Raw genomic sequence first — 22,738 nt, 5'->3', positions numbered from 1 at the left:
CCTGAGCCAGCAGTGTGCCCTTGAGGCCAAGAAGGCCAATGGTATCCTGGCATATGTTAGGAAAAACATTGCCAGTGTCAAGGGAGGTGATTTTGCCCCTCTACTCAGCCATGGGGATGCTGCATCTGCAGTACTGTGTCCACTTCTGGGCTCCTCAGTACAAGAAAGACACGGAGCTCCCCTCCAGCAGAGGGCAACAAAGATGATTAAAGGACTGGAGCATCTCTCTTACAAGGAAAGCCTGAGGGAGCTGGGCCTGTTCAGTGTGAAAAAGAGACAACGGAGAGGGGACCTCATTAATATATAGAAGCATCTGAAGGGAGGGTGTCAAGAATATGGAACCAGGCTCTTCTTGGTGGTGCCAAGCAACAGGACAAACAGCAATAGACTGATATACAGGAAGTTCCACCTGAATATGAGGGAGAACTTCTTTACTGTGCTGGTAACCATGCACTGGAACAGATTGCCCAGAAAGGTTGGGGAGTCTCCCTCACTGGAGGTATTCAAGAACCATCTGGATGCAATTCTGTGCAATGTGCTCTAGGATGACCCTGCCTGAGCAGGGAGGTTGGACCAGATGACCCACTGTGGTCCCTTCCAACCTTACCCATTCTGTGATTCTGTAGCTCTTCAAAGACTTGCCTTTCCTTCATAGTTCACCAAACACTTCTTAACAGCTTCAGATTTTTATTTCATCTCAGACTAAATTTTGCTACAACTTTTAAGTGAATCACTGAGAATTTTCCTCTAAAACCACAATTGGAACATGGAGGTAAGCAAAGATCAAAATGTGCTCAGCAGCTTTTTCTCCTGGAAACCTCTTTCAGCACAAAACTCCACAAACATAAGGCTTGAGTGTGAGAACATTCCCTGAAGTAAGTCTTCGGATCCACTGACAGAGATTGTATTTCAGATTGCATCCCACACCAGTATTTCCATTTTCCTCTCTCTGCACTTTACAGCCATTCAGCTACAACTTCTACCTAACTTGGATTCTTCTCCTCTAACACTGACAGTAGTGTTAGAGAAGGATCCATCCCCCAGATCCTCTCCCACCCCCATAAAGCTAAGTGGTATCCAGAATATATCTCCAGAAGGAGAAAGAATGCAAGTGAGTACTGCTCAGAAAAATACCAGCCTGTCTCAGGAAAGCACTATGTTTTTCTAATTGCTGTGCATTAAACCTCCCTCTGTGGGTGTTTTCACGCTACAGCAGATCTACCTGAACTGCCTTTAAATTTGGATACTGGTCGCAGTCCAGTTGCAATGATACACTTCTCCCAAAATAGGCTCTAAAATCACTCAAGAAGTAGGAGAAAATAGCCACTCTGAGTGCTGCATAGTCATGGCTAGACCCAAGATACCAAGACTGTGGTGGTGGTGGTGATGCTATTCAACATCACTATCACTGACTTGGATTATTAGATGAAACCATCCTTTCTAAGGTTGTGGGTGACATCATGTTTGGGAGAGTAGGAGATATGGCATGAGTTTGGAATGCATGGCTTAAAGATGTCCCTTTCAATTCAAAATTTTCTGTGAGTCTGGGGCACATAGGCCAACAGAGAGGGAGAAGTTTCCACTTTCTGGTTGTGGTAGCCCCCATCAGCATAGCTGCTTTCTTTTGGCAAACTGAAAGTTGGCTGGACAAGCTATATCTACCTCTGACTCTTGTTTGCTACACTGCAATCCTGTTTCACATAAGCACACTAATTGAATGATCTGGACATGTGGGAAACACTAGTTCTGTGCCTGATGATACTGAGGTAATTGGCTCTCATATGGCACCATGACTGATCCTGGCAGCATCAAAGTGCTATTTGGTACCTCCCAAAACTGGGTGTTGGCAAAGAGTGAAATACTAGAGACCAGGGGTGAAGGATGCACAGAGTTGACAACCTTTCAGGTAAACTGTAGGCAAAAAAAAGACCATACAACAGAGCAACTTTTCACCCACCTTCTGTTCAGCAGGGCTTCTCTTCAATAAACATGACTGATGTCCTACTAGCTTTGCAAGCTGCTTATGTTTACAACCATCTGTCAGGAGAATGAACTGTGGTCAGGCATAAAAGACTGATGACAAAGAGAGAATAGCAGGCTGTGGTCCTAACCTTCCCAGTGACATCTGCTCAGTAGAACATTCCTGCTCTGTGCCAGTTCTGCAGTGCCATATTAATCAGAACCACAGAATATTCTGAGTTGGAAGGGACTCACAAGGATCATCAAGTCCAACTCTTAAGTGAATGACCCATACAGGGGATTGAACCCACAACCTTGGCATTATTAGCACCAAGTTTTAAACAACTGAACTCATCTCAGGGTCATATGATATGCCCATTCACACTTTACACCATGCACCTATTGACACATGCATAGCCAAAGATTTTTACATCCATAACTGAAGACATTTGCTTGCAGAAGAAACTTTTGGGACTAATTTTTTCCTTTATTGATTAGATATTATTTTAGGGTTCTCATGAGATTTTTCTGCCACCAAATGTTAATGATTGCATGTTTTGAGGAAATTTAAAAGCAACCCTTCTGTCAACCCAAGTCTGCTTCACTTTTCCCTTAACTGAAAAGATACAGTGATATGACTTTGATGCATATTTGTTATATCTGATGATTACTGCACTAGCATCTTTTTTATATCCATGAAATAAATCAGAAACATCTCCCCATGACTTAGTATTTGCCAGTAGAAATGGATAACTAGAATAAAAGCATAACAGTAAAATAAGAAACGAATGGCACAAGGTAGAAAAAAGTTAAGCAGCTACACAAGCAACTACAAATTTAAAAGTTTACCACCGCAGCCTGTGTCAATCAGACAAACTGTAACCATTCAACTAGATTAATAGTAATTTTTTCAATGTATCTGATAAAAACTAGCAGACATGAATCATTATTTATTGGGTGAAAAAAGGTAGCACTCAGGTCAGTGTCCTGGCTTGGTCCATGTGTTAGAGGTGCAGACAGGAGGGTTCGTCATGTATCTCAACAGAACATACAGTTCAGACACGAAGTAAAAACTCTTCTGGTAGAGACAACTCCTCCCAATATTTCAAGTTTCCTCATGGTATACAGCTATTCCTAATAGCATCCAATTCCCTTTTCCTAACAATAAATGACTGAATTTACAGTGGCAGTTGTATTTGCAGTGTTTTTCACTCTCAAAACAAAAAGTCTAAGACTTGTTTCCATCAAAAAGCTGGAATAAGGCAGTGCCTAATGTATTATCAGTACAATGCCAAATGTCTGAGACTGAATTCTCAGCCAATGTAAAATAGCTAAACTCTACTGAAGTTTACTGAGATTTATTGCCCATAAGAAGGCAAAGGATCTGGAAAAACACATAATTTCTTTTTGACTTACTGAAGCTACTCATTCTCACCTCCATCAACTATCTTCAAGTATTTTGATTAACACTTTTTTAAGTGTGGAGGAATGGATGAGTGAGGGAGATGAGTAAATTATGAACTCTCATTAGGTTTCTGACAACTTAAATCTGGCTCAATTCACATGGAGCAGGTTGATTTCCAAACAGCCCTTCATAAATATAGAAAATAAATATTCATTGTTTCATTCCGGATTCTTCCTCTTCAAGGAATATGTGCTGTATGCTGTATCTTCACCTAAAAACAGGACTGCATGTGTCCTGTGTGGAATGTGGCATTCCACTTCTCTCTTAGTGTTGCCCAAGCATACCACATCCGCCAAAAGAACATAAGAAGAACTACGGCATATTTAGTTCATAGCCACTCTGCAATCAAGATGCAACTGATGTGAAAATGCACTGTGGTTCCATTTACATACACAATTCTGTATACTGTTGTTATGCAAGTGAATCTCAACCCTTGAAGACTGAAATAAAGAGAATCCATGTGTACCTCCATGCTAACAGTTTATTCAGGTTAAGTGCAGTTTAACTACACCTCCAAAACAAAGCAGTCACATCAACTAGCAACTCAAAGACCCTCCCATGGAAATGTGAGATGCAAAGGAGCAGCCAGCCTCCCCCTTGTCCCATTTTGACACACAGACTTTTCTAAATCTACAGTCAGGAACCTCCATGCTAACCATGCTTAAAGCCCTTTCCATCCAAAATCACTCTTACCTGACCAGGATTCAAATGAGACCAACTGTCTGAAAGATTTTATACTCTTCAAAAACTGTGAGTGTGTTTTATGACACCAGCCACTGCTTTTTAGCATTAAAATTCTAAATTACCTTTCAAACTTTTGCTTTAGGTTTCAAGCTTTTTGATATTTGCTTTTTGTTTGCTTTTTTTCCTCAAATAGGTGCCAAAACCTTTGTCTTTCTCGGTGATTTGGCTCATAAACACATTACTGAAGGTGCTAGGGCTTCCAAAAAAACCCAATCAATTATTTTGCAAGTTCCAGCAAGATGTATGAGTTTATAATCAATAGTGATATAAAAAAGTACTGTCTAGGAATACTTATCTCACAAAGAGTTATGCATATACACTTTAAGAATGATTTTACATAACCAGTGACTCTGAATAAATCATAAACTGTTTATGAGCAGCTACTAATAAGAAGGGCTCTGAGCTGCAATGATCAAGCTATTCATCACATTTACTCACTACAAATCTTACAGGAGTTACTTCACCAACAGAAGAAAGGAGAAATTTGCCTACATATATGTGTAGGCATATCAAACACTACTCATAAATGAAGTTAAACTAACTAGGTGACTGAAAAGTTACAGCAATAGTTCTGTGGCTGAAGACATGCTTTTCTTGTGGTGGATGTGACAGGTTATATTTGAAGGAGTGAAATGAATGACAATGCTACTACCTATCTGTTTCAGTATCTTTGTGCTTGTCCTGGTTTTGTTAATATGGGCAATATCCCATATCCCAGAAGTCAAGAACAGAATGTTAAAGGAATAAAGTAGACTCAGTAGACTCAGTAGACTGTATGAGTCTACTGAGAAAGAGAAACTCAGACAAAAGAGTTACGAGTTCTCGCATACTGCCAGACTGATACACACCACAGGAAATACCTTCTGGACAACACCAGAGTGCCATTTACGTGGAAGACCAGGAAGCCCATCTGCTTTCACAAGCTGAAATGTGAATTCACACAGCCTGCCAGTTCATAAAAATAAGTTCTCCTCTGTTTTTATGGTGGTTTCTATAAACTCCACAAAGTTGGTCTAACAGCATGCACTCAATAGTTAGTCTAGCTGACTACTAATCAGGACTTGTGCATTCTTGAGTCTCTCATAATATGAATGGGATAAAGGCATATGTCTCTTCCATACAGCAGTCTTCTTGACTTCATGATGACACTCCATCATCAGTGTCCCATAAAACAAGTTCTGGGGCTCAGGTAGGTTTATAGTGTTCTTTCAGGCTTCTAGATGAAAGGTGCTGCCATAAACGTTTTTTAACTGTAGGAACTTAAAACACAGTCCACACATCAATATGTGCTCTATTGCTATCAGAGACTGAAATAGCTTAAACATTGGAAGATTGCCAAAAGACTTTTGTTGGCTGTAGCAAACTGAAAAGAAACAGCTGCTCATCCAGCAAAGCCTACCCCTGCCCTAATATGCCTACTTCAAAAGGACCTTCAGATAAGACAAGTGGGTGCCATTGTCCAACTATCCCAGTAGCAGAAGGGCATGTATATCTGAAGCTAAAGACTGGATTTCCAGATAAGAGAAGAGGCTGATCAGAGGCAAATCCCGTGAGATGGGATAATCCTTCTTATCATGCCAGTGTCCTCCCTTACATGATATCTTTTGCTGTTAAAACCCCTCTAGGGAGCATAGAAAACTCATGACATGTCCTATGACACCATGCATTGTAAAACTTCCTGCCCCAGGGATGTTACTAGGCATTCCCATCTGAGCTTGCAGTGTATAATAACTCATGAAACCTTTAGGTTTGGGGGGAGATGCAAATACCAAGTTTCATTGCTGAATCCAGTGATAGTGACCATATATATCTTTCCACTTTTATCCTTTCTTTCTCTTCCTTTTGTTATACATTTCCTTGAGTGTTATTTTTATGCTTTAATATTGCTGTATGCTTTAATATTGCTATATTAGAAAAAATGGCTACATACCTATTTTCCTTTGAAACAAAATTGCTCTAAAATAAACCCTACATCTGTATATTTACAAACACAGATCACTCAGTGTTATTTAACTCTAATCCACCGCAAGGGATTTATTAACAAGAACTTGGGTTACTTTCCCCTTCTGGGGTGAGTCGTAACAATTGCTCAAATCAATAAAAGTTAATAATTAAAGGAAGTTCATTTATATATACAAATATTTAGGTTACAAATATTAGGGTTCTGTTAATATTATCTTTAGAGTCTTGCCATGAACCAAGAACAGCTTTGAGGATAAAGCAGTGAAACCTAGAATTGTGGCTCTTAGGTCTATACCTTATTCAACTCTCCACTCTACCCCTTCACACACATGAAGTGACATATTGCATTTATCCGTGAAGAACACCACAATAAACCTTGCAACTAAACATTCTGTGTACATGATCCCTAAAGAGAGTGAGTAGAGACAAGAAGGTATGTTGAAATAATATCAAAAATGAAGAAACGTATTTAGCATCTTTTAATGTAAGCCTCATTTCAGAATCTCAAAGGTTGGTATTTTAAAAAATGAACTTTGAGGAGTTTGTGAGCTCTTTGTCCTGTGAATCTAATACTGGCAAAAATTTATAGCAGGAATATAACAATATTCTGCAAAGCAAAGTCAGTTATTATTAGCCTCTTAGTCTTTTCTTTTTTTCATGAAACAAATCTGTAGTTAAAGCAAAAAGCAAATGCCAATATCTTTCTAGTGTTGTCTATTCAATTTTTAACTATAATTGCCATTCATCACAGAATTAGTTGCTTCCATGCTGTCCCTGCAGCAAGTTCCAATTCGAGTACATTAAGCAATTGATCTTTTAATAACGCAGTGAATGGATGGTACTGCAACTTTATCATAGCTCAAGAGAGAACTGATACATCAATGGGAAGAGAACAGTTTTTAAATGCAAACTCTGTCCTTTTATTACTCTGTTTCAAATAAAATTCTCTATGAAGAGAAAACAAACATTTTTTTAAAAGAAAAAGTAGTTAACTTCTGCAGTACAGAAGGTTTGTTTTCAATGCAAATGGTAGTTTCCATGTTCAGTGGTTGTCTAGTCAAGCATCTAAAAAGACAGAAAATCAAATGCAAGATAGAAGCACTAAGAGATTCCTTATAAATATGAAAAAAAAAAGGTGTGGTACTGTGTGATTCACAGGGATTCTAAATACCAAAGTAACGTTGGCCCTTTTAATATCTATTCTAAGATACCTTTTAACTCCTAATTGATCTCAAGCATATAACAACTATTTTGTTGCATCAGAAGACTTAAAATTTCCCTTTACAACTCAATATAAACTACAATTTCTTGTTGGTATAAAAGAAGTCCTCAATCACACAGTTTGCTTTTGCATTGCACCAGAATTACCTCTCTCCAGTTGTCACAAATTAAAAAAAGAACTCGAGGCAGGACTAATCAAAATCCTTTTCTCTAACATATGCACTATGGAGACTTCATCTTCATCTGTGGTGTGAAGGGGATCTGGTCATTTTTCCTTTTAACTCCTGTGCCCGTGCTGATAAAGCACAGGTGGCTTTTCCATCCCATTTACTTATGTCTCTCCTATGTTCATATGGAAAAAAACCACAGGTTGCCCCATGTGGTGTACCCCTCTCCCTAGCCAGGGGATGCCTGTTCCAGATAGCAAGGGCTCCAGTTTGCATTGGAGAGACATAGAGAATGCTCTCTTTAAACTCTTCTCTCATTTTTTTGTGGTAATTTTTTACTTCACCACATCTGTGATGTACACTTAAGCTTGTTGGGGTCCTACTGGATTGTGAAAAGTATCTCTAACAGTGCCGTTTCTCTCAGGCGTCAGATTCCATGGTCTCCCAGGTGCAAAGATGATGCCCCTGCAGGTCATCTCTGTAAGCAAACCTCTCTCTTAAGCTTCTTAAAAGCCATGTCCAGAGATGAAGGGAACGGAAAAATAGCCATAGCTACCTTGGTTTTAGAACCTATTTTGAAATAAACACCTATGAATGGAAAATACGTATGCAGGAATACATGGCAAATAAACAGGAAGAAATCAAACAACATGATGTCTGAGGGGTTCTATATCCAACACACAACTGTTATTCTTTTCCCACTTCTTCTCTCAGTGCCCCACATCGGGAAATGCCAATTTATTGTCTTGGTTTACTGACAATAAGTCCCAGGAGGCGGGACCTCTGATGGAATAGAAACCCCTCCCCTCCTAAATCACAAACACTTTTGAAATTACACGGTGTTAGAGTGAAGTATAGAAAACCAATAACAATTTTACTAAAAACAGAGAAAAAAACCCACAGAAAACCAAACCAAAACCAAAACCAAATGGAGGTCACAAGGGGGAGTACTAATGTGAAAAGCAGTGCCAGTGGCACCGAGCAAGCACTGGTGGTGGGCAGCAGTGGAATATTAAACTTATAAAACAAAACAATGGAGAAATATGATTTTTAGGTAAGGTCATGCCACCTGAACTGCAATACTTTCTTGCAAATGTATTTTTCCAGAAAGGACAAAAACAACTTCCTTCAGCAGTGTCTGTAGCTTATGGTTCTCTGTGATGATTCAGACTGTAAGATGACATTCCTATTTGAAAAACAGAACAAGTGCAACTATAAAACAAGCACATATTTCCATTCAGGACACTAAGTTTAAGTTGAGGAGCTGTTCGATCCTTTGAAGACTTATACAATCACTATATCTGATAATCTACTCAGCTGCCTAGGTTGTATTTCCCCTTTTATTACACCTGTATCCTTTGGACAGGATACTAGCATCATACTACCAAATCCCTCTAACATTCTTCATGTGTCCTGCGACATATGTAAAGCAGGTATTAGAAACCATTGCTGGAACTATTCAGCAACACTGCCAAAATTTCAAGCCAACGATTTTCAAACAGTACGGCATGGGAAGATAAGACCCAGGCAGTAAACATACGCTCAACAAATGTTTTAAGAACAGCAGTGTGAAGTGACAATTCAAGCTAACTTACCACAATGAGGTTATTTTATCTCTCTGTACTTCAAAAAATAATACATCACTGCTGTTCTTAGTAAGTGACAGAATAAGACGCTGCAGTCCCACGTAAGCATAAGTAGTCCACAGGGAGATGAAAAATGCAGTACAGGACACAGGTTTTGCATAGGTTTCTTCCATTTCTCACCAAGGATCATTTTAATCAGTTAGAGGTTTTGAGTAGTCACCAGGCTGTATCCACAGACTACAAAACAAGGCTGTGTGCTGTCTACAAAGAATGCTTTAGCATAGCTTAGAAACAGTCAGTATGAAGAAAGACAGTTAACTTATTCAAAGGGCAAAAGGCAAAACAGTTTCATGGTATATTCATTCACAACCATTATTTTCACTGATGACTATAAATGTACAATGAAAATGTTTCTAAAAAGATTATCCCCTGGAAGCTTTCTCACCATGCACATTTGTTGTGTGAGGAGATTGCTGTGTGATCTCTGATACAGTCACAGAGCTGCATTTAGGCCTGCATTTGACCTGACCAATTAGCTACTGTACAGTTCTCCTCCTAAAAGTTCTACTTCAAAAACACCAGCATTTAAAAATCAATCACTCCTAGCCATAATAGTTTTTAATTAACTTTTACTTATTTTGTTTGGCATTCTTTCACTTTGTGAGAAGGTGTGTCCAAAGTATCTTGCCTTTCCCAGAAAAATCTGTGCCAGTGTCTCCTCAACACCCTTTGTTGAAATCCATGTCAAATACAGACTTAAAAGATATAGTAATGCTATATATATAATTTGAGATAAAACTGTTTTCAAATAACAGTTTCCTACTTCCTATTAGTGTTTTCAATATATGTATGATTTCAAAGGTACAATAACAAGAAAACATTTACATAATATCATTTAAATAATAACATTTAAATAATAGAGTCCTGATACTGACTCTATATTGTCTCTATAGCATCTATAAGAAGTTTGTTTGTTCAGCAAAACCCAATTTGCAAATGTATTTCTGCTTGAATTTACACAGTGACAAGTGATTCAGTTTTGGGTGCCAAATGTAAGAAAGATATAAAGAAAGAAAGAGAGTGACCAAATGAGAGCTACAAAGATGGTGAACAGCCAAGAGGGGAAGCCATACAAGAGGCTGAGGTCACTTGGCTTATTCAGCCTGGAGAAGAGGAGACTGAGGGGAGACCTCATGGCAGTCTACAACTTCCTCACAAGTAGAAGCAGAGAGGCAGGCACTGATCTCTTCTCTGTGGTAACCAGTGACAGGACCCGACAGAATGACATGAAGCTGGGTCAGCATGAAGCTGGGGCAGTTTAGGTTGGAAATTAGGAAACTTTTTTTGCCCAAAGAGTGGCTGGGCACTGGAACAGGCTCCCCAGGAAAGCAATCACAACAGCAAGCCTTTCTGAGTTCAAGAAGTGGTTGGGCAATGCTTTCAGGTACATGGTGTGACTCCTGGGGCTGTCCTGTGCAGGGCCAGGAGTTGGACTTCTATAATCCTTGTGGGTCCCTTCCAACTCAGGTGAAGGCTGATTCTATTTATGATTCTATGACGATGAGTCACCTAAACAAAACTATGTCAAAAATTTTTAGTGCCCTCAGAATCCAAAGCATCTGAAGTGGATTTGCACACAAAGCATACAGAAGCCCTTTTGAGGTTGTCTGTTTAAATCTGTGGGAGTCTAACTGATATAGCTGGAAGACACACCTTCAGACTTACAAATCCTTCTTCAGATCTGAGAGATAGCTAACAATTAGTAACTGTGATACGTATTTTTCTGATCAAATATGAAGCTTTCTACTTATCAGTGAGCTGAGCTCCAACTCAATATCACTAATAACCTATATTCATTCAAACAAAACACTCCTCAGATGGGGAAGCACTGCTGAACTGAAACACAGATTTATTAAAGGCTGTATTACATAGTTATGGTTGTTCAAGGCCTTCATATTAAAATGTTTGTTAGACACCTTTTTTAGAGAAGATTAATGCCCAACAGTATAGTCAAATTAACTTCATTTGGTATCTTTCTGTTTTCCTTTAATAAAAATCTAGTAGCAATTGGAAGACTCCTCTGTGCATTCCTGAACAAAACAGGGATGTAATTTCTTAATCCACTGAAAAGGCTTGTAATTTCTTAACATTAATAATATTCAAGACAAATTTTAGTTCAAAGCAAAAATACTACATTTTTTGTGTGTTTCCTATTGAATTCGTGCTTTCCTTAATGTTCTATGTTTGTTTCTGAGGCTGAAATTTGTCCACAGAGACAAGCCCATCATGTGCTCCTAAAACCCGATACCTGGCTAGCACATTCCTAATTCAAATTGTAAGCTTTTACTGCATCAGAGTGCATATGACATTTTGAAGAAACATGCTCTCTTAATTATATCCTTTCAATAAACAGCTGGAAGAATAAGTAGGTAAATGCTGCTCTTATTATAAGCAGGTCATGGTCTGCTCTTATTATAACAAAACAGTTTTCGAAATAAGAATGGGTAGTTACATATAGACAAATATACATCACAAAGTCTGCATCTGAAAAACCCAGTCATGTCTTTGTTTAACTAATTTTCCTATTTTTTTAGCAAATAGAACTTTTCCAGTTGTATCACCCAGCAAGTCCCTCATTCACTTTTAAAATATAGCAATCCAGATGATAATCACAGCCCTATTTAAATGTTAGAGGACAAGATGGTTTAATATGGTTTAAGCTTATGTTATTCCTGCTTTTGCTTCTCTCCTAATTTTTAATACCTCCTTTCAGACAAAGAGACTGAAGAAATTTGTCATCTTTTTCACCTAGACCTTTTGCAGTCACGACTTCTCTATGTACAGGTTTGTACACAGTTTGATAGGTTTCTCAGAACCATCCATGTTTCTAACACTGGATTAATGGAAGCAATTCACAACTTTATAGCTACGCATAGCAGAGGAAAGTGCTTTTGCTAGTAATGTGACAAACTCTGGAGGTTTCATACAACTGCAAGATTCTGTACCACCTTCTGTCTTTTTTTTTAACTGTCCTGAATAGGTTCCAAATCACCTGAGTCAGTAGCCCTGTCTCCAAGTTCTAACAACTGTGCAACTCTTATTAACACAGTAGTATTAATTGAAGCATTAAAGGATAATAAGGATGCAATTCAGAAGTATCATAAATCTATTCTTTAAATTCATGCCAAATGAAAATTACTGGAAAAAGAATGAGGAAAATTCAGCTTTAATTATATTCTCCTTCCAAGATGTTTCAGTTCTGAATTCAGATGAGAGCACCGTGTCAAGGCTATGTTGGTAAGTAAAGGCTGACCATTGCTTTCTAGAGATTAAAAAGGTAACAGCTGATGCTGATATCCAGTAACCTCTCACTGTTTCTCAAGGACATTGACAAAAAGCATAGCATCAGCCTGCCCATAGGGTCCCACAGACAGAATAACTGGGACACTGCTCTCTCAGTGTTCAGACAATCCAGATGAGAAATGGGGTGAAATGAAACTGAAATTATCACATGCACTGGAAATGGTCACTCAGAAAGTCCTGAGAGATTTGAGAAAGACTGTTTCTGCCAACACCAAACCTCTTGAGGTTTGGTCTCAAAAGAGTCAAAACCTTCAAGTGTTTAGGATTTTCCTCACATGAATGTCTCTGCTGGAAACTGTTGAGGCCTCCAGGTAATTCACATCTTGCTTTAAAAGCAGGGAAGATTAATCTATTCCATGTATCCTTGTATCTCCCTACTGATATTTGCAGCCTAAAGGTGTAAATGTGAGGTACCGTGACAATCCTTACACATCCTGACACTGAATGATCTCCAGCACTGCCTTCCTCTAGGTGACTGCTGTGCATGTTGAGGGCAGAGTCCTTCAGACTCTGGGAATAAAGCTCTCATCCCTGGAAGCTGACACGCTTGTCATCCTTCTAGCCCCTTAACCTTTACAAGCTTTAGAACAGGCTAGAAGACTAATTCATCTGGTTCAATTGTACAGGTTGTTGGTTTTGTTTTTTTATTTAAACAACCTTCAAAACACAGTATTGCTTGAGACAGCAGGGTTGCTGATTATTGATACTTACTGCCACTTCAGTCCTTGCTGTCTTTAAGCTCCATCAATAAACAGATTGGTGATCAAGTCCTTCATGCATTATGAGTCATTATAATTGAAGCTATGACATGAAATAGAGCAAGTTGTTGTCATTTCCTCATATCAAGGCATATCAAGAGCAGAGAGAGGCACCTTAGCCACCCCTTCCCAGACCAGAAAGCAGTGGATCCATGACCCAGAGGCAGCACCGACTCAGCATGGGCGGCACCAACAGGGAGAGCATCCACTCCTACCCACACATAAGTCACCCCCAGGAGCTCAGCTGACCAGGAGTGTGGTGAACATGCACCATGGCACATCAGCCAGGGTTCAGTGTGACAGTTCACACAGGCAGGGTGAGTAAGAAAGGCACTGAGGCACTGTCAGCTCAAGCAGTTATCTCAGCTGGTGGTCATCACCCTTGCAAGAGAGCTCAGGTATGGTGTCCACTCAGATAAAAAGTTCTTCCATTCTGCACACCAGAAAGGATGTGGCAACCCATACAGAGCTCCTGCAAAAGCATGCAGGATCTCAGGCTGCAAGGGATGCCAGTCTTTCACTGCTCTCAGAGGGCAGCAGAGACAACAGCTGTGTGAGGTGAGATCAGGTCAATGATCTGCTTAGCCAAGAGGCAGAGATGAGAGATGAAGTAGTATTAGGGACTCTGAGGAAGAGATTGACTGGTGGAGCTGCACTCTATTATGCCTCAGACAAATGCACCCACCATTCACTTCACAAGAAGCAATGGATCCCCTACCCTCTCACCACCAGGCAGAAGGAGGTGACCTTAGAGATGAAGGTGAGCGGAAATGGGTTTCTGCTTGGGGTGGCAGCCAAATCCCCTCCCAGCCTACCTCACCTCTCCATGTGCCCTTGTAGATGATGGTTCTTCTGGTACAGAGGGTTGCCTAGGGCAGAGCAGCCTATCCCTTGCATCACAACTTCCTTAATTAAGACAAAAAGAAGGGTACTAGTCATAGGTGACTCCCTTTTGAGACAAATGGAGGGCTTGATAATGCTGAGCAGACTCAACCCATAGGGAGGTGTGTTCACCCTCCTGGGGCCAAGGTAAGGGACATCACCAAGAAACTTTCTTGCTTGATACTGCCCACTGATTATTACCCTCTGCTGGTTTTCCAGGTAGGCAATGATGAGGTTCCAACAAGAAGGATGCAGACAATCAAGAGGGACCTCAAGACATTGCAATAACTTGTCAAGGGATGTGAAGCACAAATTGTGTTCCTTTCTGTCCTGCCAGTTGCAGAAACAGGAAAATCATGCAGATGAACATCTGGCTTTCAGACTGGTATTATCAGCAGAATTTTGTAGTTTTTGATCATGAGTTGGTTTGTATGACACGGAGCCTGCTGGTAAAAAACAAGGTCCACCTGTCTCAAAGAGGAAAAAGGATCTTATCTCAGGAGTTAGCAGGGCTCATTGAGAGAGTTTTAATGTAGATTTGAAGGGGGAATGGGGACATAGCCTGGCTCCACAAAGTATGGGAAAGGGAGAACTACAGCAACCGCCCTAGTAGCAAAAGGAGGTTTAAGAGTGAAAACCTCAATCAAGCACAAGCAGCCAAAGATGTACCCAACAAGACAGGACTGGGGCATCCCTTTGGACCCCTTACTGGGATATTAACACAATCAAATACTTCTATAAAGTGCCTGCACACCAACGCACGCAGTAGGGGGAACAAACAGAAGGAACTAGAGATCTGTGTGCAGCCACAGGGCTTTGATCTCATGATTGGAATGTTGTCATGTCTCCTAAACATGCTGTTTAGGAGACGAAGAGCAGGAGTGCACAGTGGTGGAGTTGCCCTCTATGTGCAACAACACTTGGAATGTATCAAGCTCTGTCCTGGAGTGGATGATGAGCAAGTTGAGAGCCTATGGGTTAGGATAAAAGAGCAAATTAGTAAGAGTGACACTGTTGTGGGTGTTTGCTACAGGATGCCTGATCAGGAGAAGAGAGTGGATGAGGCCTTCTACAGACAGCTAGAAGCTGCTTTCAAGTCACAGGCACTGTTTCTTGTGGGGAACTTTAACTACCCTGACAACTGCTGGAGAAACAACACAGCAAAATACAAACAGTCTAGGAGGTTCCTGTAAAGCATGGATGACAACTTCCTGATACAGATAGTGGAGAATCCCAAAAGGAATGGTGTGCTGCTGGACTTTATATTAACCAACAGGGAAGGCCTTGTAGGAGATGTAAGGTTGGGGGCAGCCTTGGCTGTAGTGACCATGAGACTGTGGAGTTCTTGCCCAGTATTGGGCAAGAAAGAAGCAGGGCAGATAAGTAAGACTGCAATTATAGACTTTAGGACAGCTAACTTTAGCCTTTTCAGCGATCTTCTGAGAAGAATCCCATGGGAATATGCTCTGCAGGGAAGAAGGGTCTAAAAGAGCTGGTTGATATTCAAGGATTATTTCCTCTAGGCTCAAGAATGATGCAACCAAATGAGCAAGAATTCAGGCAAAGGGGGCAAGAGAACTGCATGAATGAACAAAGAACTCCTGTCATTACTCAAGCACATGCAGAAAATACACAGGAGATAGTAGCAGGATCAGACCACTTGGAATGAATAGAGAGAGATTGTCAGAGTAAGTAGAAACAAGACAAGGAAGGCCAAGGCCCATCTGGAATTAAATCTGGCCAAGGATGTCAAGGACAACACAAAAGGGCTTTCTCAAATACATCAACAACAATACGAAAACTATGGAAAAAGTGGTCCCATTACCAAATGGAAGGGAGACCCTGGTAACAGAGGATTCAGAAAAGGCAAAGTAACTTCACTGACAAGATCAGCCCTCAGGGATCACTCATCCAGGAGACTAGGGTAAAAGAAGATTGGAAGGAAGACAAAATGCACCTACTAGTGCTGAGAAAGCTTGTGGATACCATAGATAGGCCACTCATGAACATCTTTGAAAGGTTGTGGAGAGGTTGTGGAGAGGTGCCTGAGGGACTTGTTCGGCAGAGAAGGACCTGGGGGTCCTGGTGGACAACAAGCTGTCCATTAGCCAGCAGTGTGCCCTTGTGGCTGAGAAGGCCAATGGTATCCTGGTATGCATTAGGAAGAGCATTGCCCATGTCAAGGGAGGTGATCTTGCCCCTCAGCCCTGGGAAGGCCATATCTGCAGTATGGTATCCACTTCTGGGCTCCTCAGTAAAAGAGAGACATGGAGCTCCTGGAGCCGATCCAGCAGAGAGCAACAAAGATGATTTGGGGACTGAAGCATCTCTTTTACAAGGATAGGCTGAGAGAGCTGGGCCTGTTCAGCCTCAAGATGACTAAGAGAGGACCTTATAAATGTCTATAAGCATCAGAAGGGGGGGTGTCAAGAGGATGGAGCCAGGCTCCTCTTGGTGATGCTAAGCAATAAGACAAGAGGTAATGGGCAGAAACTGATGCACAGGAAGTTCTGCCTGCATATGCAGAAGAACTGCTTTACTGTGCTGGTGTCGACACACTGTAACAAACTACCCAGAGAGGTTGTGGAGTCTCCTTCACTGAAGTTATTCAAGAACCAGCTGTACACATTCCTGTGCAATGTGTTCGAGGATCACAGAATCATAGAATCACCCAGGTTGGAAAGGACCTCTGAGATCATCAAGTCCAACCCTTGATGTATTACCACCACAGTTACTAGACTATGGCACTAAGTGCCACATCCACTCTCATCTTAAAAACCTCCAGGGACAGTGAATCCACCACCTCCCTGGGCAGCCCATTCCAATGCCTGATTACCCTCTCTGTAAAGAATTTCTTCCTAATATCTAACCTAAACCTCCCCTGGCAGAGCTTAAGACCATGCCCTCTTGTCTTACTGATAGTTGCCTGGGAAAAAAGACAAATCCCCACTTGGCTACAACCTCCTTTCAGGGAGTTGTAGAGAGTGATGAGGTCTCCCCTGAACCTTCTCTTCTCCAGGCTAAACAACCCCAGCTCCCTCAGCCTCTCCTCACAGGACTTGTGTTAGAATCCCTTCACCAGCCTCATTGCTCTTCTCTGGACCTGCTCCAGCACCTCAGTATCCTTCCTGAACTGACGGGCCCAGAACTGCACACAGCACTCCAGGTGTGGCCTCACCAGTGCTGAGTACAAGGGAAGGATCACTTCCCTGCTCCTGCTGGCCACACTGATACAGGCCAGGATGCCATTGGCCTTCTTGGCCACCTGGGCACACTGCTGGCTCATGTTCAGCTTCCTGTCAATCCAAACTCCCAGATCCCTTTCTGCCTGGCTGCTCTCCAGCCACTCTGTCCCCAGCCTGTAGCGCTGCAGGGGTTGTTGTGGCCAAAGTGCAGGACCTGGACCTTGGCCTCATTGAACCTCATCCCATTGGAATCAGCCCATCTCTCCAGCCTATCCAGGTCCCTCTGCAGAGCCCTCCTGCCTTCCAGCTGATTGACCCTCCCCCCAGCTTGGTGTCATCTGCAAATTTACTAATGATGGACTCAATGCCCTCATCTAAACCATCAATAAAGACGTTAAACAGAACTGGACCCAACACTGATCCCTGGGGGACACCACTGGTGACCGGCTGCCAGCTGGATGCAGCCCTGTTCATCACCACTCTCTGGGCCCGGCCCTCCAGCCAGTTCCTAATCCAGCACAAAATACCCCTGTCCAAGATATGGGCTGCCAGCTTTTTCAGGATGATCCTACCTGAGCAGGGAAGTTGAACCAGGTGATCCACTGTGGTTCCTTTCAACCTTACCCATTCTGTGATAATGTCCTTACTCATATAATCAGCTTTGAGAAAGCACTGATGCTTCATTCCAATGAAGTTCTCTTTAGTGTGCCTAATAGCACTAAAAGATGCCATTAAACCAAGTACGGCATTTTCCTCACAGGATTTGGTCCCAAGTAAATGCCTAACTCAAAGATTACTTAGAATGAGTCTTACAAAGCAATAATCCAAAAGTGATAGTGGATTATTTTAATCTACAGAGGTATCATTATAAGTAATCTTGAAGCTTACTATCAACTAAATTTCAGGAGAAAATACACTTTCCACCTTTTTTTGTAAATAATACCATTACATTTATGATTTCCCCTCTTGTGTTCCACACTAGCATAAATTCATTCTTCCAAGAATATATTAACTAAAGGCTTCAACAAACTTGAATTAAGAAGCACATACATACATGAGAAAGAATAAGAAAGTGGGAAAGGGATGGAAAAGATCTCTGCTTACAAGTTTCTTGCCAAATCATCTGAAGTAGAAACAAAATCCTTCTGAAGATTAGGAAAAGTTTGATGTTCTGACCATGTGGTTTGTATGAGATCTCAACCTTTATTAATCAGAGTACAACACTTCTTAAAGAAATCACTTTGGTATTTTGCAGAGCCACTTAGAATGCTTCTTTCAGGACCATAGTCATATTTCAAGGACACTTTGCTTACATTTCTTATTGTGATATACTTGTTCTTTAGCATAAATAAATACATTTTAAGTATAATGAGTCACATAGAGTTACAATATAGAGTGGATTTAGCCTTCTTAGCTTCACTTGCTTAGCATGAGTAGCTGGATTTGCTGAAGCTTTAGGCCTCAACCTGTGAAGTTACACCTAGATATGCTTTCGATTGGGATAGTTAATTTTCTTAGTAAATTTTCTAGAAGCTGGTACAGTGCTGTGTCTTGGCTTTAGCATGAGAAGAATATCAATAACATACTGATGTTTTGGTTGTTGCTAAGTAACATTTATCCTAAGTCTAGGGCTTTTTTAGTTTCCTAAGCTCTGCCAGCAAGCAGGTGCACCAGAAGCACAAATCAGAAGACAAGGAGACTACAGGCACCAGGAGAAGCTGCAGCTTGGCAAGATAAGAACAGTTAATGGCCTGCATGGACACTTGAGAAATAACCAAATAAGATGTTAGAAGAATGCCACAACAAAAATCACCATTGAACCAAGAGGTGCATTCCAGGCACGTGAAGAGCATGTGAGAAGAGGGTGTGCAAGTCATAGTTCCCCAAGGATTACTTAGTTCTGAGGGCAGACTCAAGCTGACCTGCTGCTGTATCTCTCTATTAAATTATTTATTTTTATAAATTTGACACCTGAGACTCTGCTGCAGGAAACCTACAGCTGAGCTTGAAGAAGGAAGAAACACATCCAAGTGAGTGTGTGTGTGAACAAGGAGTCAAAAGGGGCACCCACTGGCTCTCTGGAGCTGCCTGCTGCAAAGTGACTCTGGACCAGGCAGTTAAAGTACGGGGTGGTGTGTATGTGACTACTTAAATGGTATGAGAATGCTTGGGCAGCGGCTTTTCCTTTAACATTTCCTTTTCTGCTTTGTACTTCATGTAAATCATTAACACGTACTTAGGGGAAAAAAATTCATTCATCCATGACTAACAGATAAAATATCAGGAATTTTATCTAAAAGGAGGTCACTGTAAAAGAAGCATTTGCATCTTAATAGAAAATTAAACTGTACAATTAACCAACATGCAGCTAAACTAAAAGAACAACACATGCAATTCTTTGTTAGATGGAGTAAAAATGTATGACTCCAGATCCTAATGGAAACCATTAGGATCCTAATGGAAATGCCATGTCAGCTAACACAGATTATTTATCTGACAAATCCTGTGATGATAAATTGGACTTTATTGAGTCTTTAGAAGTGTAAAATTACCTGTAGTAGCTGAAATCACCCAAGCAAATGAACCTAATCTAATGGGGAATTGCCAAGGGCTACTTGAAATGTTCCTTTCCCTCTTCATGTCCCAGAGAGCTGAAGGTGCTGAATATCTCCCAGGAAAACATAGGCAGCCCATAGCTGGAAATCTTCAGGACAACTGAGAGTCAAATCAAATATGACTGAGGCCTCAGGTGCTCAAAAAAAAAAAAAGGCAAAAAAAAAAAAAAAAAAAAAAAAAAAAAAAAAAAAAAAGGAAAACCAACCCTAGGACCTGGAAGTTTGGAGCTTCAGCTTGGCTCCCAGTCACTATTTAGTACACTATCTACTGTTCACTTACCCAAAGGGAACTAGGGAACTATGCAGGAGAATGATGACTTGATTTTATATTAAATATCCTGCTTCTCTGGAATTGCTGTGATTAATCTACATCACAGTTCAGTGTTTCAGATGAAATTCAGGGTGCGACTAATGAAGTTAGGCTTCTCTAGACAGCTGTGAAACTTCCAAGTTTATAAGGAAAATCATACCAACATATTATTGTTACAAAAGCATTTAAGTTAACTCACTTAACAGGATGATCAATGCAAGAGTCAGTGTCTGTCATTTCTAATTACATTTTTAGAATGGCTCAGTTTTTACCCCAATTCTTTCTCCTCACATTTTCTTGCACATACCTCATCTTCCTTCCCAACAGGTCTGCACTCAGAGGAAACTGGTTTTTTACACTCACTGCAAGATACAGAGGGCAGTAGTGTTTCTCTTACATAGCTGCTGCTTACTATCATGTAGACATTCTTATGTGGTAACACTCCCCAAACAGAAACAAAAGGAAGAGGATGTAAAAGCAAGCAATAGATCATTTCAGTCTAGCTGTCAGACACCCTCTAGAGGCCAGTGACATAGGAACCACCAAGATTGTTTTGAAAGAACATATCAAAGGCAAAAAGAAAGCCCCACAAGAGAAGAATGTGAGAAATGAAGATGGAAACCTGAGCCAAGCCATCAGTTTATGCACGTTGCTGGAATTATCAACTCAACAGGAAGTCTCACCTTAAAACCAGACTTTAAGTGAACTGCTGTCCAACTACTTCCTTTTGCTGGATGTTACACTTCTGCATCAGATTGTACTATGTGCAATTTCTCATTTAGCATCATACGTAATCACTCAGCAGGTGGCAAATTCAAGGCACAAGCCTACTAGCCTGCTAAGTTTGCCCAGGTGCTGCCAGTGTGTGGTTCCCAGACACAGACAGCAGTTACCCCATTGCACTACAGAGCCCTCTGTGCTGGCAGTCAGCACCCATTGAGCAAGGTTATCAGGAGTAGCTGCTGAGCAATTGCTGTGTACCAGTCCCTGGAGTGGCCTCTGGGCCTCTGCAGAGCTCACATCATTTGTTAGACATGAGAGGGCCATGAAGCCCATTCGCACAGATGCTGCAAGGATGCATACCTTCAGTCAAGCAGCTGGCATGGGTAAGAGTAAGAGAAAAACCCAGAAAGTTCAACATTGCACAGGGCACAAAACCCTCTAATGCTATATTTAAACAGACTGACATATTGTATTCTCTGTATGCCATTGATACAGTGTAATTGGCTTGTAGAAACTGTTAATATACTTCATCTATACAAAAGAGATGCTGAATACAAACCTCTCTAATGCCATGGTTATGTCCACAGAAGAGACATCCAAATAAGACACAGTACTCAATGCAACGCATTGACAATGCAAGCAGTGCAATGTACACGCACACCCACACAGACACACAGACACACAGACACACAGAGTGCAAACATTCATTCTGGAAAAAATCTTAGTCCCAGAACAAATTGTCTTGCAGCAACTCAAGACCTCCAGCCAGAGACATGTTTATAATTAATTAGCAATCATGGCAGCATCAAGGGAAATGGGGGAAAAAGTAGAGATGCAAACAAAACTATATTGTCAGCCCCACATTTAAGAAAACAACTGGGAGCATATTTACCTTCTCTTTGTTCTTGTGTCTCACATTACACAATGCCCACTTTCACAGTTCAGCACAGAAATCTCCGAATCATTATTTTTCACTAAACTGTCATACCTTAAACCCACCTCGTCCATGACTCAAGCCACCACACCTCAGTTTGTCGTGGCTATGACACACAAGCACACACACAGCCTGTCCTGCCAGTGCTGCATTAGAGCAATCATCTTTGCCAAAGGGCGACAGCAAACAGGAGTGGTGGCTGTGATGCCTTACCCACCACATCATCCCACTGGATTATCTGCCAGCACTCTTTATCATCACACAATATTAAAGGGCATATTCAGCAGAGTTGAAGCACTCTACAGAAGTCTTAAGTCCAACTAAAGTCAACATGAACTAAAGATGTTCAGGATGCCATGACATCAATCACCAATTAACAGTCCACTTGCATGAGAGGGCAAATCAGCACACTACCAAAAAACCTTTGTGCTGCAAAGTGCATGTTCTGAAGCAACCAAGCTCAAGGGTTCCAAAGAAGGAAAATTGATCTGTGAAAGATCCCCACTGAGCCTCCCTCCTGCAAGGAAGCAGTAAGACAACCAGATTTGGAGGCTGTAATAGGGACTGTTAATCAACAGGATTCCTATTTTTCTTCAGTCTATTGCAAAGGCACAGATCATTAGTAACACTACAAGCCTGTCATACATTTTGTTATTACAGCATGACTAAGCAATAAAAGTGAACCAGCAGATTTTGCAGAAGAAGCAGTGTTATGTTTATTAGGATTTGACCGTCAATGGTAAATATTTCCATTCTTTCTCAGAGAGAACTACCTCTAATATCAGAGGGGAGGACTACCACTAGCAGCAGAAGAGATGTGGAGCAGCAGCAGCACAAGATGGACTTTCAAACGGAGAAACAACC

General features: G+C 41.0%; 1 protein-coding gene across 28 annotated transcripts in view; it reads right to left on the bottom strand.

The window, feature by feature from the left end:
• The window catches only part of PDE1C (phosphodiesterase 1C), a 255,121-nt gene that overhangs the window by 144,930 nt on the left and 87,453 nt on the right, over positions 1-22,738 (bottom strand). The window lies entirely within an intron of this gene.

The sequence above is a fragment of the Myiozetetes cayanensis genome, unplaced genomic scaffold, assembly GCF_022539395.1.
Source record: "Myiozetetes cayanensis isolate MyiCay16 unplaced genomic scaffold, myiCay2020 scf1, whole genome shotgun sequence".
Classification (NCBI taxonomy): Eukaryota; Metazoa; Chordata; class Aves; order Passeriformes; family Tyrannidae; genus Myiozetetes; species Myiozetetes cayanensis.
Note: the sequence above shows the minus strand (reverse complement) of the source record. Positions and strands in the feature narration are given on the sequence as shown.